The sequence below is a fragment of the Haemorhous mexicanus genome, chromosome 16 (genome assembly GCF_027477595.1).
Source record: "Haemorhous mexicanus isolate bHaeMex1 chromosome 16, bHaeMex1.pri, whole genome shotgun sequence".
In the NCBI taxonomy this organism is placed as follows: domain Eukaryota; kingdom Metazoa; phylum Chordata; class Aves; order Passeriformes; family Fringillidae; genus Haemorhous; species Haemorhous mexicanus.
This window is the reverse complement of record NC_082356.1, coordinates 7169598-7194097: the sequence shown is the minus strand read 5'-3', so window position 1 is coordinate 7194097 and position 24500 is coordinate 7169598. Positions and strand designations below refer to the sequence as shown.

Sequence of the window (24500 nt, the reverse complement as noted above, 5' to 3'; positions counted from 1 at the left end):
ACATCCATCTGTGATGTCACACAGCCCCTGTGATGTCACAGAGCCCCCTGTGATGTCATAGAGCCCCCTGTGATGTCACACAACCCCCGTGATGTCACACAGCCATCTGTGATGTCACACAGCACCTGTCATGTCACACAGACCCCTGTGATGTCACACACCCCCCATGATGTCACACATCCATCTGTGATGTCACACAGCACCTGTGATATCATACAGCTCCTTGGATGTCACAGAGCCCCTGTGACATCACACAGCACCTGTGATGTCACACAGCCATCTGTGATGTCACACATCCCCTCTGTTATGACACACAGCCTCCATGTGATGTCATTCAGCTCCTATGTGATGTCACACAGCAGCTTTGTGATGTCACAGTCACCCTGTGATGTCACAGCCTTGTCTGCGATGTCACAGCCTTCTCTGACATCACACAGCTGCTCTGTGATATCATACTCTATGTCACAACCCACATTCTGATGTCACAGAACCACCATCTATGATGTCACTGCTAACTCTGTGATGTCACAACACCATCAGTGATGTCACACAGCCCACTCTGTGATGTCACACAGGCCCTTGCTGACATCCCAGCTGCTCTGTGCCTCTATGACACAGCCACAGAGATGTTGCTGTGACACAGCCCCCTCAGGGACATCCCACAGCCCCTGCCAGTGCTGAGCCCCTGTGAGCTCTGTCTGTGCCCTGCTCGTGTCCCTGAGGTGCCCTGGCCGTGCCCCAGCCCTGCTGGGCTGTGCCCAGGAGCTGCTCCTGCCCAGAGCTGTCTCTCTGCAGCGCTGCCCTTGCCAGGAGCTGCCTCTGTGCCAGGAGCCCAGCCCAGCTCAGCAGCACAGACACAGCACAAGGACTTTAATGACCCTCTGGGGCTTTGTGCTCAGGCCCTGAACATCAGTCCCTGACAGGGAGCTGAAGAAACCTCTCCAGAACTCCAAGTCAGAATCCAACTCCAAAGTTTCTTGGACTTTTAATGGGTCCCACTGAGGGACACGACTGAGAAAGTGTCCCCAGGCCCCAGGCAGAGCAGAGAACTGGAGGCAGTGATGGCAGCTGGGGACAAAGAGAAGCCAAGTCTTGGTGCCCTGGGGCACAGCAGGGTCTGTGCCACCAAGGGCTGGGAGGAGACACCTTGTCCTGAGGCACTGGGGCCTCCTGGCACAGCCCCAGCCAGGCTGGGCACTGTCAGCCCCTTGTCCTGCCCTCAGCATCCCCCCCTAGCCCACATCCCAGTGGCCTCAAGGATCTGCTGGAAGGAGTCCCTGGGGAGCCTTGCTCAGCAATGGCCCTGGGGCCTCCTGAATGCTCCCAGGGACTGCAGGGTTTTCAAAGGACTTTGGGTTTGGCTTTTGCCTTGGAGTCTCTGAGAGGTTTGTGCAATCATGGCCTCCAATTACCTGCTGTAATTAGTCCCTGGAGAGGCTTTGTCTGTAACAACACTCAGTGGGGCTCATTACTGCTTCAAGGTACTTCAGTTCTTTTAAGGTACTTGGTGTTTCCCTTTGGATACAGACTGTGTGAGAGGTTTGTGCAACCATGGCCCCAATTATCTGCTTTAATGAGTCCCTGCAGAGCTTTGTACTGACACTCAGTGGGGCTCATTAATGCTTTGAGACACTCAAGGTGTTTAAGGTACTTTGGAATTTCCTTCACACACTGAGTCTCTGAGAGGTTTTTGTGCCATCCTGGCCTCAAATTCTCTCCTCCAAGGAGTCCAAGAGGAGCCTGTGTTGGGTATGGACCTCAGTGGGACCCATCCATGCCTCGAGACACTTAGGGTGATTTTTCTGCCTTTGGCTCCTGGAAGGGTTTGTGCAATCTCCTCTCAGGCCCTGAGGCTCCAGGGCTCAGCTCCAAATGCACAGTGGGGCTCATTAGGATCAAACAAGTCCTGATAAACCATGGCTCTGCCTTGATTCCCTCAGCTCTTGTGCAGTTCATCAGGAAAGTTTCTGTAGTGGTTTTGGTTCACCAATTTGAGGTTTCTTGGTCAGTTCATCAATAAGTGTGGTGGGTTCAGAGCTGGCTAACTACCAGTGCACTCACTGGAATATACTTGCTCAATTCCTGTTGTGAGATAGGAGTAGGAGAAAGGCAAAGTAGGCTCAAAACTTTAAAAGGATATAAAGAAAATGTTATTACAGTAGCTAAAAGAAAGAGCAATAAGAATCAGAACCAAACTTTCAGAACACTTCTCCTCTCCCTACAACCTTTTCTTTCTTACTGACAATGTAAGGAGACAAAACCTAAAATTTTCAGTCAGTTTACCACCTCAAGAATCTATTTTTTTTTAGTTCACTTAAGGAGAGAAATTCCTCCTGTTAATGATGTTAAGACTTCTCCACAAGAAAACTGTTCTCTCATGGCTTTTAATTTCCACGAATAGCAGCCACCTGGAAAAATTTGTCAAGTCCCTCCCATTTTTCACAGCTTTTCCCACAGCTGTGTTTATGGGACATGTCAGCTTGTGGGATATTAGTTTAAAGATGAGCTGTTTAAGAGCAAAGGTTCTCTTCATCTATTTCTGAAATCATTTTCATCTCTGGGAAGAGAGGTCTTCTTGTCTCCCCGAGGGCACAGGGTCTCATCACTCTGCTCTTTTCTCTGTACAAACTTCTCATGGGATCACAGCTACTTCAACATTTGCTTCCTTTAGCGTGGAGGCCTTTGCTGAACAAGTCATCTCCCCATACTTTTCATGCATCATAGTGAAAAAGAGAGTCTAATGTATCAATTACATCCTTCCCCATAGCTTTACAAGAGGATTCCAGCCCCAAGATCAAGGCACCTCCTCATCCCTCCTATCTGGAACTCAACTTCCTCTTCACAGACCTCAGTGTGTTCACGTTGCCCCTCTCTGTGCCTGCACTTTGTCCTTTTCTCTCACTCGAGGGAGGATGGAAGCACTGACAGAGTTCATATCTCACCCGGGGCCTGCAGATGGTTCCGTGACCCCGGCCGGGCTCGGTCCTTGGGCCGGAGCTGTTTTACCATGGAGGTTTCTGCAGCGGCTGCGCTGGGGCTGTGTCAGGATGGGCCGCGCTGGGGCAGGGCCAGGATCTCAGCAGCCAGGCCAGAACACAGCAGCAGCACGGCCGGGGGCCGATGGCTTCTCCTCCCCCTGCCCGGGGGTTGTGGGCGAACCCCAGCGGTGGCAGAACCTTGGCTGAGCCGGCCCGGCCCGGGGCTGCTCCTGGGGCCCGGCGGATCCTGGCTCGGCCCGGGCTGGCGGCGGGGCAGGGCTCAGCAGTGCCCAGATGTTGGAACTGCAGCCATGGCCCGGCCCGGCCTCGGCCCCGCGGCCTCCCCTGCCCTGCCCGGCAGCCGATGGGGCCTGGCGGGGTCCCTGGGAAGGGGCCCGGCCCCACGGCAGGAGCCGCCTGGGCTGCCCTGGCTGGGACGGGGCTGGGTCAGCCTTGTTACCTCTGTGCCAGCCAGAAGGGAAAGAGACCCTCCCAGGCTTTTTCATCTTTACCGTGTGTCTTCACAGGGCTGTGTACAGTTTCCTTAGTGGTTTAACAGATTGTCAGATCTCAAAGCTAATTACTGATTGGTTTTTTTTTCATTGGAAGAAACTGCTTCTCTTAGAACATCACTTCTGTGATGCAAAACCACCAAACAGCACAGAGCACAGAGTTCCATTGTCCATATATAGTGGTCACATGCCCGATGGTATGAGTTAAAAAGGGTTACCCATTTTTTTCAAAAAGGTTGTAGAAATACACGTTTAACCAGTAGTGGCAGAGGAGAGTTCTTTGTTAGCTTCATGTTTTAATGACCTATTAAGAGTAGGTCGTTAATTCAGTATTGTTGAGAATTCCCCTTTTTGTATCAGTACTACCCTGCCTGGGCCAGGTGGATGGCCCTTCTCAGCCAGTGAAAGGAGGGGACATCAGAGGACATGCAAAATAACCTCAGACTCAGCATGCCATGGGAAGGATCCCCAACAAACTTACCAAAAAAAACCCCAAAAGCAACGAGCCAATACAGAATTAGGAGATCAAAGTGATGTCTAAACATGAGGACAAAAGTCCAGAGCCTGCAGAGACACTGAGAACCTTTGCTGCCCCTAGCCCCATATTAAAAGGACCTTGGCTAGAGCCAGTACCCTAGACAGAAAACCCAAAAAGCAGAATTAGGGGAATATCCCCACTGCCTTCGTGGGGACAGGAGCCCCAGCTCTGCCCCCTAGTCGACAAAGCTGCATTTTCCTCCTCCTCTGAGCCACTCCTGGGAGCGACAAAGGTGTGACCGCAGACCCATCTTACCTCTGAACCTGAGCTGATCGCTTTTAATAAAGGCATTGAAAAGGAGAAAGATCTCCTGCCCTATTTATTTCAGTGCTGGTCTCTCCCTGCTGGATGGTGTGGATGAATTCACGAACGAGCTTTAGGAGAAGGGCAAGAATCCGGGGATCTTGCATGGACTGCTCCACAAACAGTGCTCGGCTGAGCAGGGACAGCAGGCCCAGCCCAGGTGGGGATGGCTGCAGGTACCTGAGCTGTGCTGCGGAAGCGGCCACGGCTGGATTCCTGCTCTCCCGTGCGCCCCATGGCTGCATCTGGCAAAGAGTGAGCACAGCCAGAGCTGAGGGGCTGCGGGAGAGGCTGGAGAACACAGCCCAGCCCTGCGCTTCCCAGGCAGGGATAGCCCCGGGATGCCCCAGGGAGATGGAGCACAGCCACTGAGGGGTGTCTGCGCAGCCCCTCTTCCGTCCTGTCCGTGGGCATGTCCCCAGGGCATGGGATGGGACCAAGTTGGCTGCAGGCTCCAGCCCTGTGGCCCAGCTCTGCCACTCACCCTCCTGTGGTGGCTGGAACGGCACCACCTCTTCAGTATCCTGTGCTGGGGCAGCTCCAGGGCCTTCTTCCTCCTCCTCCTCCTCCTCCAGCCAGGCCAGCTTGGGCACTCTTGGGGGTCTCTGTTCCATGTCACTGACTGGAGCTACTTGCAGGAGAGATGTCCTGGAAAAGCTCCAGGGCACCAAGTCCCACGCTCTGCCCTTGAGGGCAGCTGCAGAACAGAAGCCTCAGAAGGCCACGGGTCAGTGAGTCCTGTGCTTGGGGCACGAGCTCAGCCTCAGGAACAAAGCCATGGAAAAGCTCTGGGTCAGACAGGAACGAGTGGCTGTGCGGGGGCTCCTCACGGCACCGCTCTGTCCCGTTCTGAGCCGTTGCGTGTTCCGAGCACCCGGGCAAGCTTCTATTTCCCACGTGTCACAAAGGGCCCTTGGACACCGGCTTCCATTCCGTGCCATGGTGACCGTGCTGCAGCGTACCACCCAGGGCCCTTGCACACACTGCTACCTGCCCTGGGGCTGCCCCCAGCCCACCCAAAGTAGCCCAGGTTGGAAGGAATCCCTGGCCCCAGGGGTCTAAGACAGCCCGACAGGATCTTTAGGAAGGGCTCAGACCATCAGCAAACGCTGCCCTGCTCTGCGGGCTGAGTACTATTCCCATAGATTTCCCTCAGAGCATTTTAATTTCTAAATTATAATCATTTGAAGGGAGGGGATTTACATTTCCATTTCAGAGAAGGCTTCTGTCTTCCTTCTCAGACACCTCTCTTTTCAAACCTAGACAATTGTTTCTCATCTTGCTGGGGAGCCCCGTTTTACACCGGGGACCTGGAGAACCATTCCCGGCAATTGGGAAAATCCTAGGTGCTCCATCCACCCATAGATGAGGTCTCCAAATTTGCCCCGAAAGAGGCTCCAGCTGTTATAGGCCAAAAAGAGCAAGTCCAAGTGACTTGATGATATTTTTAGCCCAGAAAGCCCTGCAGCTGATGGCACACATCACAATCAGCAGGGACACAGCTAGGCCAATGCCCAGACCTCTGCTGGGAGACTTTCTCCTCAAACACCTTTAAACAAACCCCCATTCAATTCCGTTGGGAAAGTTTCTTCAAATGATACATTTCTGGCACATAACTACACAGGGTTGTGTGAAAGATTCTAAAGCAGCTGCTTTGGAGTCAAAGAGCCAGCATTACGAGTCCTTGTCATCTGTTTGTCACTAATTCACACTTTGGGGGATTTGAAGGAGTTAGGAAGGAGCTAGCGAGCGGACCTCTGAGTTTTTTAGATGATGCCATTTCTTTTCCTTATCTTCTGCATAGACAGGAAGGGTGAGTTTGGCTCCCATCTCCACTGCACAGCTCACAAGGCCGCAAGACTCCTAGTTAAAAGAGCTTTTAAAGATTTGTTGGCCAATAAGACACTGCTAACAAGAATATCTATGTTTTTCTTTCAGAGGTGAGACATCAGAAATAATGAAAGTGTGTTGCATTTTAAACCAAAAAGGAAAAGAAACGAAAGCACTCACAGAGGATTTGGCAAAGCTAAGAGATGCCAGTGTAGCTTATCCTGTTGGCTGCTCAGTTATTGCAGCCCTTTGCTACTTTACCATTTGTCTTATTTGGAGATTGTGCTCGGATAATTCAATGATGGGTACAAGAGAAATCCAAAAAACCATAGCTGATCAATGATGCAAAATATTACAACTTAGAATAATGTAAATAGATTGTGAAGTATTGACATCAGGGTGATGACAGCTACCACATAGAGACCAAAAGAAGCCCTTTTAACAAAACTTCAATTATATCCTTGATCCTCAAGCCCTACTATCCATTTGTTTGGCTGATGTAGTATAATGTAAAAATACTGTTCAACACTTTGTATTGTTTATACTTTCCAACACTTCTGTTGTGTTTTCTAAAAGCTGTGAGTATTTTTTAGTTTGAAAAAAAAAATCTAATATTTTGGTAGTAACATTGCAGTTCTGTCTTTTCCTTTTGGTACTCAGCTGAAAAAAATAAAGAGAAAAAAAGAGCAGAAAAGTTGCAGAGGTGGACAGTAGATCACAAGGAGCAAAGTTACAGGAGACAAGTGCATTAATACTTCCACTGCTTAAGAGCATCTCTCACAAAAAGCAGACTAGCTACACTGTCCCAACTCCATCGTTTCAACTCTCCATGTTTTGTTTCTTACTTTGCAAAGCTGAGCTGAGCCATTTTTACCTAATATGAATAACAACTAGTAATACACACTTACAGTTCTCTTGTATTACTGCAACAGCACCAGGTACCCTTAGAAGTTTTTTGGGCAATTGCAGTACAATCCCTGAATTTAAACTGGTTCAAGATATTATTTGTAGCTTATTCTTGAAGGTAATTTGTAGCAAAAGTAAAAAAAATTATTGCAGATGGTCAGTGACTGGACTGTTATGTGTATGGGATGCACAGGATGATTTAAGTGCTGCTTCATTCTGTGTGACTCCAGGCTTTGAAAAGAGTAATCCCACTTGGCATTTGGACTCCATTTGGTCTCAGGAATTATGGAGCCAGAGTAACTTGTTAGAAGCTTGTGAAAAAATGTCTCTGAAGTTTACAGCAGAGCTGAACTGTACAAAAGGATGAGAATTCAATGAATAATTCAATGAATACTTAGAAAAAGTTTGGAAAGCATATCCAGTTATCCTACTGTCTATATCCAGTGACAATCCACTGTTACAGTACAGTGCACAATGTCACCAGGAAAATTGTGAATGTCATCTTCAGACCAATCTATTCACACTTTTTTTTTATCAGAGTTACTTTCTACAAATTACCAAGCTGTTTTGCCTTTTTGAGGCTCTTGTTATTTTCGTGTGAAGTATTTCCATGTATAATACAGGTGGCTCCTGTGTCTTGGTTTGGAAAGACAGGTGTTTGCTAAGGAAGGCAGGAGCCTTTCTTGAAATGGAAAAATGTAAACCCCTTCCTTCTGAATTGTTATAAATTTGAAATTAAGGGCAGCTCTCAGGTAAAAATATGGGAGCAGGAATAACAGTTCTTTATTAGGGAAGTGTCAGCGATGGAGAGAGATGGGGAGACTGACTTGGTGATCAGAATCCGATTTTATTGTGGGATACAAGCACTTATATACTATTTTAGGGAGACTAGTAATGTGTACTACAATGATTAGGTTACAATCACCTACACAAACTTATGCATAAAACAACATCCCTTGCTTGCAGAGTTTAATGGGATTTTCTTTTTCCAGCAAACCCATCTGATTCAATCTTCTTGACATCGAGATCTAATTTTCAAAGTTCTGTTTGTTTTTCCAAGGCATCCTGGTATCAAATCTCTTATGTTAACCAGGTCCAAAGTCCATCATCTGTCTTCTGTCCTCCAACATTCCAACATCTTAACACCTGAATCATATTACTGACTGATGGGAATGGTTTAGATTGTAACCTCTGTCATCAATGTACAGCTCAGATTCCTAAGGAAGCGCCCTGAAGGAGATGATGCCTATTTGGAAAACGTGGGGGTTCCCAGGAGGGGGCACCCCTGATCCAGGGCATCGAGGCGCTGCCTGCAATCGTCCATAACCACCCCTAAGGAGCCTCCAGGGCTTCACCCTCCATGAGCTGCAGCAGACGTGTCAGGAAAGGTGACAAGAGCCCGTGGGATGGTCCTTGCTGCAGGCAGATTAGCCACTTGTAGCTCTTCAAAACTCCCTCCCGTGAAAAGTGAAAAAACTTAAACCATTCCTAAATGTGAAAAGCACGTTCACTCTCCTGTGAAAATGTAAAAAGTTTAATAAAGGACAGTGGGAGACCAGGACCATGGAGCAAAGGTTATTATGGCCGGGTGCATCTTGGCACTCAGCCAGGAGCACCCTGTTCCCTTCGGGGATCCCCCTGAAATACCTTTTCCCTTTCATCAGCCTGTTGAATATTCATAGACCCTCATGCATAGCAAACTTTTCCCCAAAGTAGTTTACATGTTTCAAGAACTGTTTAGCATGGCTGTTCCTTGGATCTGCCTTTTTAGAGCATGCAGATTCCTTGGTTGTAATTTTAATCCATTCTTATCACCTCCAGGTTTTGGGCCTTGGTCCACTCTGATTCTGAGAAATTTAGGTTTTGGGATTTTTAGTATGTTGTGGATGGAAGCAAGATGGACGGCACAGGTTGTCATCCTGGGTTTCTTCTTCATGCTTCTTCTTCCTTCTTCTTCATGGGTTTGGGTGGCTTTTTGTAATTGGGCAGAAATTCCACATTGCAGGCTCTTTGGGATCAGCTATTGGGTTAAAAGGGAAAATAATCTAGGTGTCAGTTCTTAATTGAATAGTTTAGTCTTAAAAGACCTTGGAACAAGAGATTGTTAGCCATTTTGTGCCTTCTAATGAAAAGTTGCTGAACTCACATTAATGAGACTGTTTTACTGATAAGAAATAATAAACACTTGAGTCCAAAGATGAATTACTGCCTCAAGTCCCTTCAATCCAGAGCCAGTGAAACCGACGACTGGTACCCCCACACCTTGAGGTAGTGCCAAGGCAGAACTTGTTCATGCTCTTTTCTCCTGGTGATTTTCTAATCCCATCCAGACTCTGATAGCAAAGCTGTGCTGGTGACAAAATACTGACCTTGGAATCCTTGGGCACTTTCTGGGTGGGTGTTTGAATCTGCTTTTCCAGGGCCTTGGGCTGAGCAGGGTGAGGCCGAGGCCTGGGGCCCTCCAGCTGGCACCGGGCAGTCCCCGAGGCAGCGGCGAGGGGCGGCACTGAGGGGCGGCACAGGGTGCATTTCCCCTGAGCGGGCGGGCGGGCGGGCGGGCGGCGGGGAAAGGTGCCCTGGGCACAAGGGCAGGCACAAGGGCCCCGGCTCTCTGCAGGGCGGGCAGCCCATCGCCAATCGCTGCTCCCAGAGCTGCTGCCAGGGCCGTGTCTCCTCCCCGCCGCTGACCCTGCACCTGCAGTGCTGCGTCCGGCTCTGCCGGGCTCCCCGGCACGGACGGCAAGGACATGGACACGCTGCAGCAGGGCCCAGGAGGGACAGCGAGATGGTGCGAGGGCTGCAGCTCCTCTCCTGCAAGGAAAGGCTGACACAGCTCGGCTTCTTCAGCCTGGGAAAGAGACCGGGCCTTGATCGAACTGTGCCCTTCCAGTACCTGAGGGCAACCTACAAGAAAGCTGGACAGGGACTTCATATGAGGGCAGAAAGGAGAGGACAAGGGAGAATGGATCCAAATGTAGAGAGATTAGGTTTAGGTAAGGGATTCAGAAAAAAGACTTTCCTGGAACAGGCTGCCCAGAGAAGGTGTGCATGTCCCATCCCTGACAGTGTTCAAGGCCAGGCTGCATGGAGCTCTAGACAAGCCGGTCTGGTGCAGGGGGTCCCCAGCCACAGCAGGGGGGTTCCCAGCAGCCATGGGATCTTTCAGATCCCTTCCAAGCCAAACCATGCCACAACTCCATGACTCTGGGATACTTCCCCTACTCATCCTCTGGCAGGAAAAGAAACTTGGCCCCAAGCTCCACACTGCAGACCATGTCTTTTGGCAGCCTGCAACTGTGTCAACAGAGGATGAAAAGAGATGACATTAGTGACATGATTTCCCTTTTCTACTAGAAAATTAAATGCTCTGCTCCTCTCCACTTGCGCAAAATTGTCAGAAGAGGCAATTCTTCCCCATTAAATGCTTCGTCTCACACAAAGAAGAAAGAAGCCACAAGCCGACACTCTTCTTTATTGCTACATTGTTTTCTTTGGTTACTTCTCTAATAGGAATGACTTTGGGGTGTGATTTGTTTGTTTCTCTCTTTCGTTCCTTGGGGCGCGCGGCGGCTCCTCCGTTGGGTTCGCGGGGGCAACGGAGGAACGGCCGCGAGCTCCGGCGGCTCCGCAGCAGCAGCAGCAGCAGCAGCAGCAGCAGCAGCAGCAGCAGCAGCAGCAGCAGCAGCAGCAGCAGCAGCAGCAGCGCTTCTCTCGATCGGTTTTCCGCTCGACTTTCCACTTGCTCCCCATCCCGTCCCGTCCCGTGCCGTCCGTGTTCCGCCTCTCCCAGGCCGGCTCATGCCACGTCCCGCAAGGCGCCCCTCGGCGGGGCCGCCCCGTGCCCGCCCCTGCCCGGCCCGCCGTGGTTCCGCCTCCGCCGGGCTCTCTCCGTACTGGCTGTGGCGCCGCTGGAAGAGCCGCTCGCTCTGGTGCTGGCGGAGCAGCACGGTCTTTTGGCTCCGCCTGGCGCGGGCTCTGGCCCAGCCGCGGCCGAGGCCCCGGCCCCGAAAGAAGCCCCTGCCACGGTTCCGCCCGCTGCCGCCCCGCTGCCGCTCGGCTCCCGCCCCGTGGCCGACAGCGTCGCCGGCAGCTTCCCCGCTCCGAGCTCCCCCTCTCGCCAGCTCGGCCGCCCGCCCCGAGCCGCCGCAGCCCGGGGCGGCTGGGCAAGCAGCAGCGCGCCGGGCGGGCGGGTGCCCCGAGCAGAAGAGCGGGAGCGCGGTGCTGCCCGCACGGGCGGAGAAGCCTCCCCTAGAGCAGCTCTACAGGGAGGGCTCGCTGCTGGGCAGCGGCGGCTTCGGCAGCGTTTACTCCGGGACCCGGCTCGCCGACGGCGCCCCGGTAAGAGACGGGGCCGGTCGGAGGGGGGCGGCGGCCGAGGAGCTCAGACCGCCGCTCGCCTTGGCTCGCAGGTGGCCATCAAGCGAGTGTCCCGGGACCGCATCTCGGAGTGGGCGCGGCTGGTGAGTGAGCGGGGCCAGCGGGAGGAGCGGGCGGGCCGTGCCGGGCGGGGCGAAGGCGAGGCTCGGCAGAGCGGCAGCCGGAACACTGCGAGGGGAGCGAGCGTGGGGTGAGTGGGGGTGGCGAGCAGTGGCAGGGTCGGGCAGGGGATGCCCGAGGCGTGGCGCAGCATCGGCCCCGCTGACGGCATCGCGGTTTCCCTGCAGCAGAACGGCGCCCTTGTGCCCCTGGAGCTGGTGCTGCTGTGGATGGTGTCGCGGCCTGGCTTCCGCGGCGTCGTGCAGCTCCTGGACTGGTTTGAGGTGCCCAAGGGCTTCGCGCTGGTCATGGAGCGTCCGGAGCGCTGTCAGGACCTCTGGTACTTCCTGCACGAGCGGCGCTTCCTGACGGAGCCTGTGGCGCAGGGGCTGTTCCGCCAGGTGCTGGAGGCCGTGCGGCACTGCAGCAGCCGCGGCGTCCTGCACCGCGACATCAAGGCCGAGAACGTCCTCGTCGACCTGGCCACGGGCGAGACGAAGCTCATCGACTTTGGGTGCGGCACGATCCTCCAGGACACGTTCTACACCCAGATGTCAGGTGAGCCCAAAGCCAGGGCCCAGCCAGGCAGTGGAGGTTCCCCCCTTGGCTGGCAGAGGGGGAAGAGGGAGGGAAGGAGGGAGGGGGAATCCTTCTTCAGCCAGCTGCAGCCAAGTTGCTTTTTGGCAGGGCAGGGGCTGGCTGTTGTGGAACAGGAGCTGGCTGGGAGGGAGGGAAGGAGGGAGGGAGCAGGAAATGCCTGATGAGCTGCGCCTGTGTCCCATAGGAACGCCGGAGTACAGCCCACCGGAGTGGATCCTCTTTGGCTGCTACCATGGCCAGCCAGCCACCATCTGGTCCTTGGGCATCCTGCTCTATGAGCTGGTCTGTGGGCACCTTCCTTTCCACACCAAGGAGGACATCGTCCGGGGCCAGCTCTGCTTCCCCGCCCGGGTGTCTCAAGGTGGGGATGCGCCTTCAAGGCACGAGGGGAAGAACGGGGTTGGGAGCGGCAGCTGGCACAGAAGTGTCCTGCTCTTGCAGCTGGTGAGGAGGTGGATCTCCTGGGCTTAGCTGGAGGAGGTGGCACCTGTGCCTCTGTGCTGGTGTCCTCCGCAAGAGAGGATCGATGGGAAGCTTTTGGCTGCAGCTCTGAGCACTCCTGGTGTGGCCTGAGCACTGTGGAATGTGGGAGAGCATGGACAGGAGCCTTGTCCCGCTGAGCGGCGATTTCTGGTTTCTCTCCACAGAGTGCCAGCACCTCATCAGATGGTGTTTATGCATGGACCCCACCGACAGGCCATCCCTGGAGGACCTTTTTGAGCATTCTTGGCTGCAGGAGCCCTGCCTGGCCCAGGAGACAGCAGAGCTGCATGCCTGTGCACAGTAGGATACAGGAGCCCAGCAAGTAGCAGCGGCACGTGTCTCATGGCGCTGGAAGAAAAGCCCAGAGCGTTTCCCTGTGGCGTGGAGGAGAGAGCACAGCCGAGGAGATGCTTCCGTTGGTCCCCAGGGAGCTGTGGAGGGAGCGGCTCCAAGCTCCCCGTCCTATTGGAGAAGTGGTGGCAGTGCAGTGAAGGTGCCACGGACTGGGACAGGGGAAACATCCCCCTGCAGCTCAGTGGCATCGTGATGTCACTGCAAATTGAGGCACAGTTGGCGTGTTCTTTTGGAGCACAACGTGGAGCTGGGAACACCATCCTGGAGCTGGCCGCTGGCAGGGCAGAGCCAATGGGCTTTGGCTGCGGCCCCTGACTGGAGGACACGCTCTGTGCCCTGATGAAATCAAGATGAGTCCCCAGCCGGCGCAGGGGTGGGGGGATGCTGGTGCTTCCAGGCAGGGCAGGGCTCGGCCTGGCCCTGCACCGGAGGTTCCCCGCTCGGTGGCACTGGGGAATATTAATTTTTATGCTGGCCGCCAAGCTGCTTCTTGGCGGGACAGGGGACAGATGTTGTGGAAGGGGAGCCGGCTGCTGGCCTTGCTGACAGCTTCTGCCAGCCAGCCTGGCAGGGGGTGAGGCGGGGGCAGCCAGCCTGACAAAAGCATCCATCCATGTGGATGGGGGACGGGTTCCGGAGCCGTGCCCCAGCTGGTCTGCTTTGCAGGCCCTTGAGGAAAGGGCGCGTTTACACGTGGAAAAGGTGGGGATTTTCCCCACCTGTGGGCAGGTTTAATTCTCTCATGGAGTGGTCAGACCTTCCTCAGGCCTGTGAAATGGTGACAGGCTTTGAGCTTTTTCTTGTTTCCAGGTCTTGTTTTGAATTGACTTCCATGCAATTGTTCTCTGTTTTTCCCAGGAGGATTACACCTGGTGCCCAGACTGGATGGGGAAGTGCCTGCAGCGTCTGTGGAGCACGTCCAGTGCCAGCACTACCCCAGGGGCCACGGTCTGCAGGGACAGCCCCTTCCAGAAGGACGAGGACCTGGTGCAGGATCGGCTCCTCTCCTGGCAGCAGCTCTCCAGAGGTGGGCACCCAGCTCCATAGCTCAGCTGGCAGAAGGGCTCTGGGCAGGCGGCAGCGGGCACACGGGCATCCCGCTCTTGCAGCTGCTGAGGAGTTGCTGTGCCGTGATTAGGCGGAGGAGGTGGAACGGTGCCTTCCACGTTGCCCTTCTCTAAAAACAGAGAATGGGTTGGGAGGTTTGGGCTCTGAGCACAGCCAGCAGCCTGGCCCGGGCACAGGCCATGGCAGGACAGGGGGACAGGAGCCTGCTGCGACTGACCGTGGCTCTCTGGTTTCTCTCCGCAGGCTGCCAGCACCTCATGCCATGGGAACGGCACCGCTCGGCCTGCCAGGCTCGGGGGGCTGGAGGGCAGCCCATGTTCATTTGCTGTCAAAAATAAATTATTTTGGTTTTTGTTTGTTATCGTCGTCATTGGAGCATTTCTTTCATCCTTTTCCAAGCTTTTGGCCTGTTTTGATAAATGGATATGATTTGTGCTAACAAAATCTGGTGGTTTATACCGGCTGGACTCTATTGTGGTCTATACCATGTTTTATTTCCTGCATAGGTTAAATACCATGTATCAAATTTGATCAAAAAGAGAAATGAGAGAGTGTAAAAACCTGGATTTGTGGGACGTAGAAGATACCAAAATTCAGTCTTTAATAAAAAGCATGAATTAATATTATCCAGAGAGAAGATGGGGGAAATTGTGATAAATGGATGTGGTTTGTGCTAACAAAATTGTAATTATATCAATATTTTGGGAAGAAAATTGGAAAGGTATATGTGATTCATAGTATGAAGCAGATGGGTTTCTTTGTAGATGATACATGTAGGAAACAGGATACAGGAGATTGGAATTGGCCTTGATGAACAAAAGTTAGGAAGACTCCCAAGTCAGAATTGGCATCAAGACGAAGTTAAGACAACTCCCAGGACAGGATCAGCCATGACATGAATAACGTTGGGACAATTCCAGACAGGGAGTCTAAAAGAGTGTTCTTTTCTATAAAATAAAAAGGCTTAACTGGAGCATAGTGCTTACTTACACAACACAGGACTTGGGGCACATGCACAGCCTGCCAGGTTATTCAGAGGACAGTGAGGAAGACTGTTGGCCTTCCTCCAAGAAGAGCCCCAGAAAGCCAGAAGCCCCCTTAGCCACAGCGGGAGCATGCGCTGTGAGTGTGGTGATGTAGATTTCAAGAATCAGAAACAGGAGGAGATTTACAGGAAAACATTGATGAATATGTATTAGCACACAGTACATAAGTTGTGTTTGGATCCTTTTGCCTTTTGAACGTCAGGCAGGGTGGGAAGCCCTCCCCATACCCCGATCGATTGGTTTTGCTTATGCTTTATCCAAACCACTGCCAAATTTCCCTTTGTAACTACTGGATTCTATTTGATTGTATTATTTTATCGCAGTTAAAACTGCTGCTAAATTTTCAGTTTGTGGTTTTATAAATTAGATGTATGGAACCTCATATATAACATCAGAAATGTGACTTAATAGTTTATAAAACCAAATTTAATATTCAGCTAAATTAACAAGGAATAGAAAAGCATTTGAGACTTAATCACAAAGGATAAAGGAACAGAAATGATGATACTTGATTAAATGAATACGTTTTAACCTAATGAGTTAATAGCTCAGTCTCCTCTGGCTTTTGATCTCCTCCCCAGAAGGGGAGCAGTTCTTTGATCTCCTCTTCACGAGGGGCACAGTCCTTAGGGTTTGGTCTCGGCTTTGGCATGGGGTGTTGTTTTTTGGATGATGATGACTGCCAAAAACCCCCTAAAATCCCTCCCAAAACCCCCAAATCCCCTCAAACCCCACCCAAACCTCCCCCCAACCCCCTCAGGATGAATTTTTCATTCATTTCAGGTAATTTTGGGTGGATTGTGGAGGGTTTTGGTACCTTATGGATACTGAAGTGTGCATAGGATTTAAACCCACTCAAAATGCTCCCTTAAAATCCCTCCAAATATCCCCAAACCTTCTCAGGATGGATTTGGAAGAATTTGGGTTAATTTCAGGTAATTTTGGGTCGATTCTGGGTTGATTTGGGGTCGTTTTGGTACCTCCTGGACACAAAATTTGGTGTAGGATTCAAACCCAGCCAAAATCCCCCCCAAATCTCAAAATCCCAAAAATTTCCCCCCAGCTACCTAGTAGTTGGATCGATTTTTGGTGGATTTTGGGTTAATTTGGAGGAAATTTTGGGTGGTTTTAGTACCTTGTGGATGCCCAAGCGGGTGAAGGATTCAAACTCAGCCAAAATCTTCCCAAATCCCCTCAAAACTCCCCTCAAATTTCCCCCAGAGCCCCTCAGGATGGGTTCTGAGGTAATTTTGGGTGGATTTGGGGTAATTTTGGGTCCTTTTGTGAAGCAGCGAGGGTGCATGACTTTGAGCAGGGCTGAGCAGCGGGACAGGAAGGGAGGGAGGGAGGGAGGAAGGGAGGGATGGAGGTGTGAACCTCCTCCGGGGATCCCCTGATGGGGACACCCGTAAAAAATTCTGTGCCAGGATTGAGAAACAAACGGGACCTTTGATTTTTTCAGTCTTCAGGCTGTTGTTTATTTTTCTCTTACCAAAAGTTCAGCACGCCGTCTGCACACCAGACTTAGCGTACAAAGAGAAGGCACCAAAAGTCACAGGACCCACAGGTTCAAGGTCTTTTAAAACGACTTTGTCCAATTAACTTGTCCAATTAACTCTTAGAACACATTTTATTTCTACCTTTCTACCAGTAACTAATTCTTTGTTTACCACTCAGCATCTGCATTGCAGCTCTTTCCAACCAATCACCCTGTGCTCCCAACACAACAGAAAATGGAGGAGATGAACAAGAAGGAGATCAGGCAATGCCCAAAATCCTCTGTCTTGTCTTCTATCCACCCTCAGACTAAAAACCCAAAGCTCTCAGTTTTTCACCCTGTGATAAACTACACTACTCTCTCTTTCACACACTCATAGATCCCAATTCTTCCCAAAGTCCTGGAAGCTTTCTCCACGGACAAAAGTTAAAAGCAGTGATCTCTTGGGGATCAGGACTTCTCAGGACAGGCAGAGAGACATTCCCTGTGCCCTGGGTTCCAACAGCAGGGGAGAAGGGGAGGTTGGGGACAGGAAAAGAAGGACTTAGGCAGGAAAAAAGGGGAACTTTAAACAGCGTGGTAAGCGCCATTTCTAGAGGGAGGGCCCGGGACGGCGCGGCCGTCACCTTCCCGGGTAGGTGTGGATACACAATCCAGGTAAGATTTCCCATGGATCCGTCTGGGAAACATTAGGGAGCTGGAGATGAAGAATCCTGAACAACCTCGCAGGTGGTGTTTGTGACAATTGTTTTCCTCATGGATTGTTTACCCCCGAGGGGTGTTTTCTTAACTAGCCAATCATGTGAAATGTAAAATAACCAATCAGGTCCACCTCTATCAGGAACGAGTACAAAAAAATCCGTCTCCTAATAAAGATGATTATTGGCTTTCTGAAGATGCATGGAGTGTGTCACTCATTTATCCGTGTCATTTCTGACTCAGCAGTGACAGGCAGGGAAGGGGAACATGGAAAGATGGGGGGGAAAGGAGGACACAGAACGGAGAAAGGACAGCAGTGCTCCCGTGTCACCTCTGGATGGATTCTGTCCCTTGTTCTGCCCTCAGGAAAAGAGAGACAGAGTGGCACAGAGTGTTGGGAAGGATGAAAGTTCGACAAGAAACTTTAACAGATATGTGTGCATGACAGAAAGATTTTTGAATGCAGAATCTGAAGAAGGAATAGAAATGAAAGCAAGTTTTGATATAGAAAAAAAGAAGTGCTGGGCCAGTCTTACTGGGTAACTAAGGCAAAGGCTGTGCTACTTACAAAGGGGTTTTTATGGCTTAGAGCAAAGGATAAACCCACCTCAAACAAGAAGATGTTTTTACCAAGCAAAAAGATTCCACAAACAAGTCAGCAAAGTTGCAAGTAGAAAAAAGGTCTCAGAATTTTTTCACTGCAAGAAAACTGAAAAACAACTTCTAGCTTAAACTAACGTACTAACTTTTAGTGACTGCAGAATAGTAATATGAATATGGTAATTACAGGAGTTATGATAGGCTATAGATAAAAGTAAAGGTATAGATTGTTTCTTCTGTGTTAAGATGCTCAGCAAAGCAGAGTATATAATGCACTGTAACCAGAGCTAAAGGGTCTCCAGGCCTGCCTGCAGCTGGAGCTGACAGCTGGAGGCACAGGCTCCGTCACCAGACCCTGGACTGCTGTAACATCCAGGATACAATAAACTGCATTTTGGAGAGCTGCCTGGAGCCCCTCATCTCTCATTCAGGCTCTTACAGGAGAGGGACACGGGGTGATGGAGAGATGGCAGCAACCCTGTGCCATGCTGGCAGTTTTCACTCCTTGCTGCACGCTTGGGAACAAAAGGGTAAGGAAAGATATGGGCAATGTTATAGAAACATATTATAATATTGGCTTTTCACAGATAATAAAGTGGATTTTATATGTGTGGTGTTAAAGTAACTTTGGTATAAACATATAGGTTTTATTTCTGTCGTTAATTAAGCTTCATGAAAGAGCTGCTTGTGTTAAATGCCTGCTGGGATGGGATAACATCCAGTGCACACAGGATGAGGACACCTGCACAGATCTGCCAACTATCAGCACTCCCTGTCTGAAGGCAGAGTGGACCAAGGCCCAAAAACCTGGAGGTGATAAAGAGAAGGAGCCAAAACCACAGCCAAGAAACACACATGCTCTGAAAAGGCAGACCCAAGGAGGGGCCAGGTAGAACAGTTTCTGGAAGATGTGAAGTAGTTTATGGATATGCAGGAGGGTCTATGAATATGCAACAGGCTGGTGTAAGGGAAAAGGTATTTCAGGGGGATCCCCGAAGGTAACAGGGTGCTCCTGGCTGAGTGCCAAGATGCACCCGGCCATAATAACCTTTGCTCCATGGTCCTGGTCTCCCACTGTCCTTTATTAAACTTTTTACATTTTCACAGGAGGGTGAATGTGCTTTTCACATTTAGGAACGATTTCAGTTTTTTCATTTTTTTAAAGGAGGGAGTTTTGAAGAGCTGCAAGTGGCTAATCTGCCTGCAACAAGGACCATTCCACGGGCTCTTGTCACCTTTCCCGACACGTCTGCTGCAGCTCATGGAGGGTGAAGCCCTGGAGGCTCCTTAGGGGTGGTTATGGACAATTGCAGGCAGCACCTCGATGCCCTGGATCAGCGGTGCCCCCTCCTGGGAACCCCCACGTTTTCCAGTTTCTGTGAAGCTGCCTGTGAAAAACACGTTCACTCTCCTGTAAATTAATGGCCCATTAACAGCAGATCTCTCCTGGAGGGAGGAATGGTTCTGGAAGAGATAAATTGCCCAATGCACAGAAGATAACTGCCCCACCTCTGACAGATGGCAAACACAACACACACTTATCTTGCAATCCAGGACATGTCCTCACTGGCTGCCCCCATTCTCCAGAGTTCATGGTGCCCAGGGAGGCTGCAGCTGCCGGTGCTGGGAACAAACGAGACAGGTCTTGGTTTCAGAGATCTCCAGAATCCATTTCTGACCCCAAAAAACAGGGCAAAGGCAGGGCCATGGGGTTTTTATAGGGTACGCCAGGGGTGGAGTTTGGGTTTGGGCCAGGGGAGGAGTTGTTAGCAACACAAGAAGGGTTAGATCAAATTCCTGCCTTTTAGCAACAGGGACACTCCACACAGAATGTGTCCCCAAATCCTAAATTCCTCCTCAAACATCTGAGAAATGGTGGGACTTTAGATATCTTTGATCAATTTCATTTATTTAACCATGTTTATGGTGGTCTTAAGGGATGAAGATGAGGCACAAGAAAATCATTGCCAGACCAAAAGGAGAGGCAGCCAGGTGTGTTCCCAACATGGATCACAGGAATGTGAGGGACCAGGGCTGTGCCCAAAGTGGCTCCTCCAGTGGGGGATGGAGCTGGAGCAGCACACGAAGCTCTTCCTGCACTCGGGGCACTCGCAGGGCTTCCCTCACCGGTGCCTCCGTTGGTGTTGGGTCAAGTTAGAGCTCCAGCTGAAGCTCTTCCCACACTGGGGACACTCGTAGGGCCTCTCCCCAGTGTGGATGCGCCGGTGGGTGAGGAGGGTGGAGCTGTGCTTGAATCCCTTCCCGCAGTCAGGGCACTGGAAGGGCCTCTCCTCTCTGTGAATCTGATAGTGCTGGAGGAGATGGGAGTTGCTCTGAAACCTCTTCCCACACTTAGAACACTCGTAGAGCCTCTCTCCAGTGTGGATCTTTTGGTGGAGGATCAGGTTGGAATTCCAGCTGAAGCTCTTCCCACACTCCCGACACTCGTAAGGCCTCTCCCCAGTGTGGGTTCTCCGGTGACTGATCAGGGTGGAGCTCCGGCTGAAGCTCTTCCCACATTCCTCACACTCGTGGGGCCTCTCCCCAGTGTGGATGCGTCGGTGCATGACAAGATGGGCATTCTGCCTGAAGCCCAGCCCGCAGTCGGGGCAGCGGAAGGGCCTCTCCTCTGTGTGAGTGCGCTGGTGCAGGAGGAGATTGGAGCTGGTCTGAAACCTCTTCCTGCACTGATCACACTCATAGGGCCGTTCCCCAGTGTGGGTCCTCTGGTGCATGATCAGGTTGGAGCTCCTCCGGAAGCTCTTCCCACACTCCCCACACGTGTGGGGCTTCTCCCCATCATGGAGCTGCTCATGCAGCACCAGCTCCGAGCTCTGGCTCCATCTCCGGCCGCCTTCCCGGCCCAGGCTGGCTCTTTCCCCCTCAGATCCCCGCCATCTGCGTTTGCAGCCCCTCCTCGTGCGGGATCTCTGGGGCTTTTCCTCCCCGTTGGGTTCCTGCGCCGTGGAGCCACTCAAAACAGCCTCTTCCACCAGGTTCTGCCGTGGGGATTTGTCCTCCCTCCTCTCCATGCTCAGCTCCTGCTCTGGGGGAGGATGGACAAGGACAGGATGGGATTTGCCTCTGTGCCACAGGAAAAGGGGAGAAGATCCCCGCAGGGCTGTTCTGCAGCCGGGGGCTGCGCTGGGCTGGGAAATGGAGCAGCACAGAGGGGAAAGGGGCACTGACTTCCTCCTCACCTGCCTCAGTGTCCCAGGGCACCTTCCTCTTCCTTGGAGCCTCCCAGGGGTTGGCAAAGGGAAATCCTGGTTTGGGGAAAACAAGGGATGAGCTGTTGTAGGATCGTTGGGGGTAGGACAGCCGGGACGGACGGAGACGAGAGATCTCTACAGCCAGGTTGTGGAACTTGGGGTTCATTGCAAAGGGCCTGGGTGCAGGGGCCCTGCTGGGAGCGTCCAGCCACAGCTCAGAGCAGGCCCGAGAGAAGAGAGTGGTAGAGAGGATGAGAGGGTAAGATAGGAAGAGGGTAAGAGTGTTAAGAGAGTAAGGTTCCAGTCACAATACAATAAATCTTCTCCTGTGTTGAATACTCTATTTCTCACTCACCAATCCAGTGCAAGATACAAATTCTATAGCATTTACATACAGCCTATAAGAATAATTACATCACCATACTGTGTTACATTTTAAAGCCTAAAAACTCCTCTTTGGACCCCTTCTGCTGAGGTAGCAGGGTCTGCTCTGACCCTTGGACCTGTCTGCAAGCAGAGGGAATTGTTTCATCACAAGGGGATTACCTTCAGTCGGGCCACACCATTGTTTTCCAGCTGTTCAGTAAATAAGGTATCTCGAAGCTTGCTTTCATTTCAATCTTGCTAATACTTCCTACATTCTCAAAATCTTTTGCCAGACAATCATATTTGAAAGGCTGTCCTGTTTCATCTTGCCCCACACACGTTGAGTTTGAAGGTCCCACTGCCCGAGTCTGTCTCTACAAGTCCCCGGCCACCCGGCCTCCAGAAAAACTCCCAAACAAGAAGATTCAGCCCTGAAAAAGCCTCCCAGGAGCTCCCGTCCCTGGTCCCTCCCCTGTGGCTTTCAGGATTTCCCCCTGTCACAGCTGCCAGGATCACACTTGGATTGGGGGTCCCCCTTCTCCTCGGTGCCTGCCCTCCCCAGGCTGCTGGCAGTCCCAGCAATCCCAAAAGCTCCCCCCTCTTCGCTCTCACTATTCTGGGATGCCGGGGCTGTTTGGGCTCCCGGGCTCCCTTCTCCCCTCACTCTCTGCTCTGGGCTGCAGGGGCTCCAAGGAGTCCCCCCTGCCCCTCTCCAGCTCTTGAGGGTCCCGCCAATGGCGGCGCTCCCCCCTCTCTGGGCTCCCCACTTTGGGCTCCTGGGGGACACAGGGCTCTGCTCCTCCAGGCTGCCTCTGCCGGCGGCCGCCACCGGCACCCCCCGATGTCCCCCCAAGGGGCCTTTTCCGCTCAGCCTTGGATTCTTCATTCTCCAAACATCCCCCCAAAAAACCCAACCCAGGCAGCCCCCCCGAGATATCAGGGCCGAGCTCCCCCTCCCCGCTCACCTGCGCGATGGGGGGGCAATGATCCCACAGGTGGGGGCTGCGAATGCAGGCAGGGCTCGAGCACGCAGTTCTGTCTGCCCAGCCTGGATCCGCCTTTGTCCTTCCTCTTCCTCCCGCTCCTCTCCTTCCATCCCCCGCTCCTCATCCTCCTCTGCTGTCTTATCTCCACCTCCTTCTCCCCCTCCATCCCTCCCCTTCCCTCCCTCCTCCTCCTCCCCCAGCAGCAGCGACACCCTCGGTGCCCCGTTCCCGCAGCAGGAGCGGGGATGGAGCCGGGACAGGTCGGGATGAGCAGTGCGGGGCTCTCGGCTGCTCCCAGCCGCTGCGGGCGGGGGGAACCCGGCCCGGGCCAAAGGAGAGGCAAACTGGGAAAACTGGGGGCTGCACATCCAAACTGGGCCTTGCTGGGGACCCTGCCTGGGCACTGCCAGCCCTTGGGGCTCCTCTCGGCACCTCCGGGAGGGAGGAACGCACCCAGGGCTGGGGGATCCCAGCAGTGGCAGCGCTGCCAGGGACTGGGCTGGACTGGGATGGTACTGGGATTGACTGGGGCTGTACTGGGTTTGTATGGACCTCATACTGGGAGTGACTGGGACTGTACTGGGTTTGTACTGATATCATACTGGAATCATACTGGGAGTGACTGGGACTGTACTGGGTTTGTATGGACATCATACTGGGATTGTACTGGGAGTGACTGGGGCTGTACTGGGTTTGTGCTGATATAATACTGGGATCGTACTGGGAGTGACTGGGACTGTGCTGGGTTTGTATGGACATCATACTGGGATTGTACTGGGAGTGACTGGGGCTGTACTGGGTTTGTGCTGACATCATACTGGGATTGTACTGGGAGTGACTGGGACTGTACTGGGTTTGTGCTGGCATTATACTGGGATCATACTGGGAGTGACTGGGACTGTGCTGGGTTTGTACTGATATAATACTGGGATCGTACTGCCAGGGCAGACTGTGATCACACTGATGGAGACTGGGATCACACTGGGAGTGAGCAGGAGCCTGTGGGGAGCAAATGAGACCATGTTGGTGCAAATGGGATGTACTGGGAGTAACTGGGATGGTGCTGAGGGTGATTGGGAGCAGCTGTGAGGAACGGGGATCATGCTAGGAGCAACTGGGAGTGACTGGGAGTATGCTGGGGGCCATTGGAAACTGCTGGGCTTATCCTGGGATGAACTGGGATCATGCTGGAGGTGACTGGGATCATACTGGCAGTGAGTGCCACTAAACTGAGGGTGACTGGGAATGCTTGGGAGCAAATGGGATCATACTGGGGATACTGGGAGTGACTGGGAACATGCTGGAGGGAACTGGGGAACACTGGGAGATACTGGGAGTGACTGGAACAAAAGTGAGGGTGAAAGAGAGCAGCTGGAACCATGTGGAGCACAGCTGGTTCATACCAGTGGGCTGGGGGAGTTTGTTGGGAGTTTAGGGCAATTATTGGGGTTTTTGGAGAGAATCACTGAGTTTGGGGGGTGTTGGGGATTTTGGGGGGTTTGTGGATTTTGGTAGGTTTGGACTTTGGGGGATTCTATCGGCCTTGTGGGGGGGTGTTTTGAGATTTATTGCAATCTTTTAAGGTTTTTTTGTACTTTTGGGGGTTTTACTAGGATTTTGTGAGGGTTTTGTGAGATTCTCTGGAATTTTGAGGGGGTTTATTTGGATTATTGGGGGATTTGGGGGGGTGTATTGGAATTGTGGAGGCATTTAGTGGGATTCTTTGGAGGTTCAGGTTTTTTAAGGAATTTTTTGGAGTTTTTTGTTAGGATTTTGGGAGGTTTTTGTGGGTTTTTTTGGGTGTTGCCAAGATTTCTTTGGGTCTTGGGCCAAAGAGGGGGACTGTGGGACTTTTTATGGTTTTGTGGACATTTTTGCAGGGATTTGTGGGGTTTAATTAGGATTTTGGGGATTTGTTGAAATTTCAATGGATTTTGTGGGCATTTATCAGGATTCTAGGGTGTTCTAACAGAACTTTGTGAGAGTTAATTGGGATGTCGTGGGTTTTATAGGGACTTTTGTGGATTTTAAGGAGATTTTGGTGC

At 52.0% G+C, this 24500-nt stretch overlaps 1 pseudogene; it reads right to left on the bottom strand.

Moving 5' to 3' along the window:
- The window catches only part of LOC132334622 (zinc finger protein 850-like), an 860268-nt pseudogene that overhangs the window by 113207 nt on the left and 722561 nt on the right, over positions 1 to 24500 (bottom strand).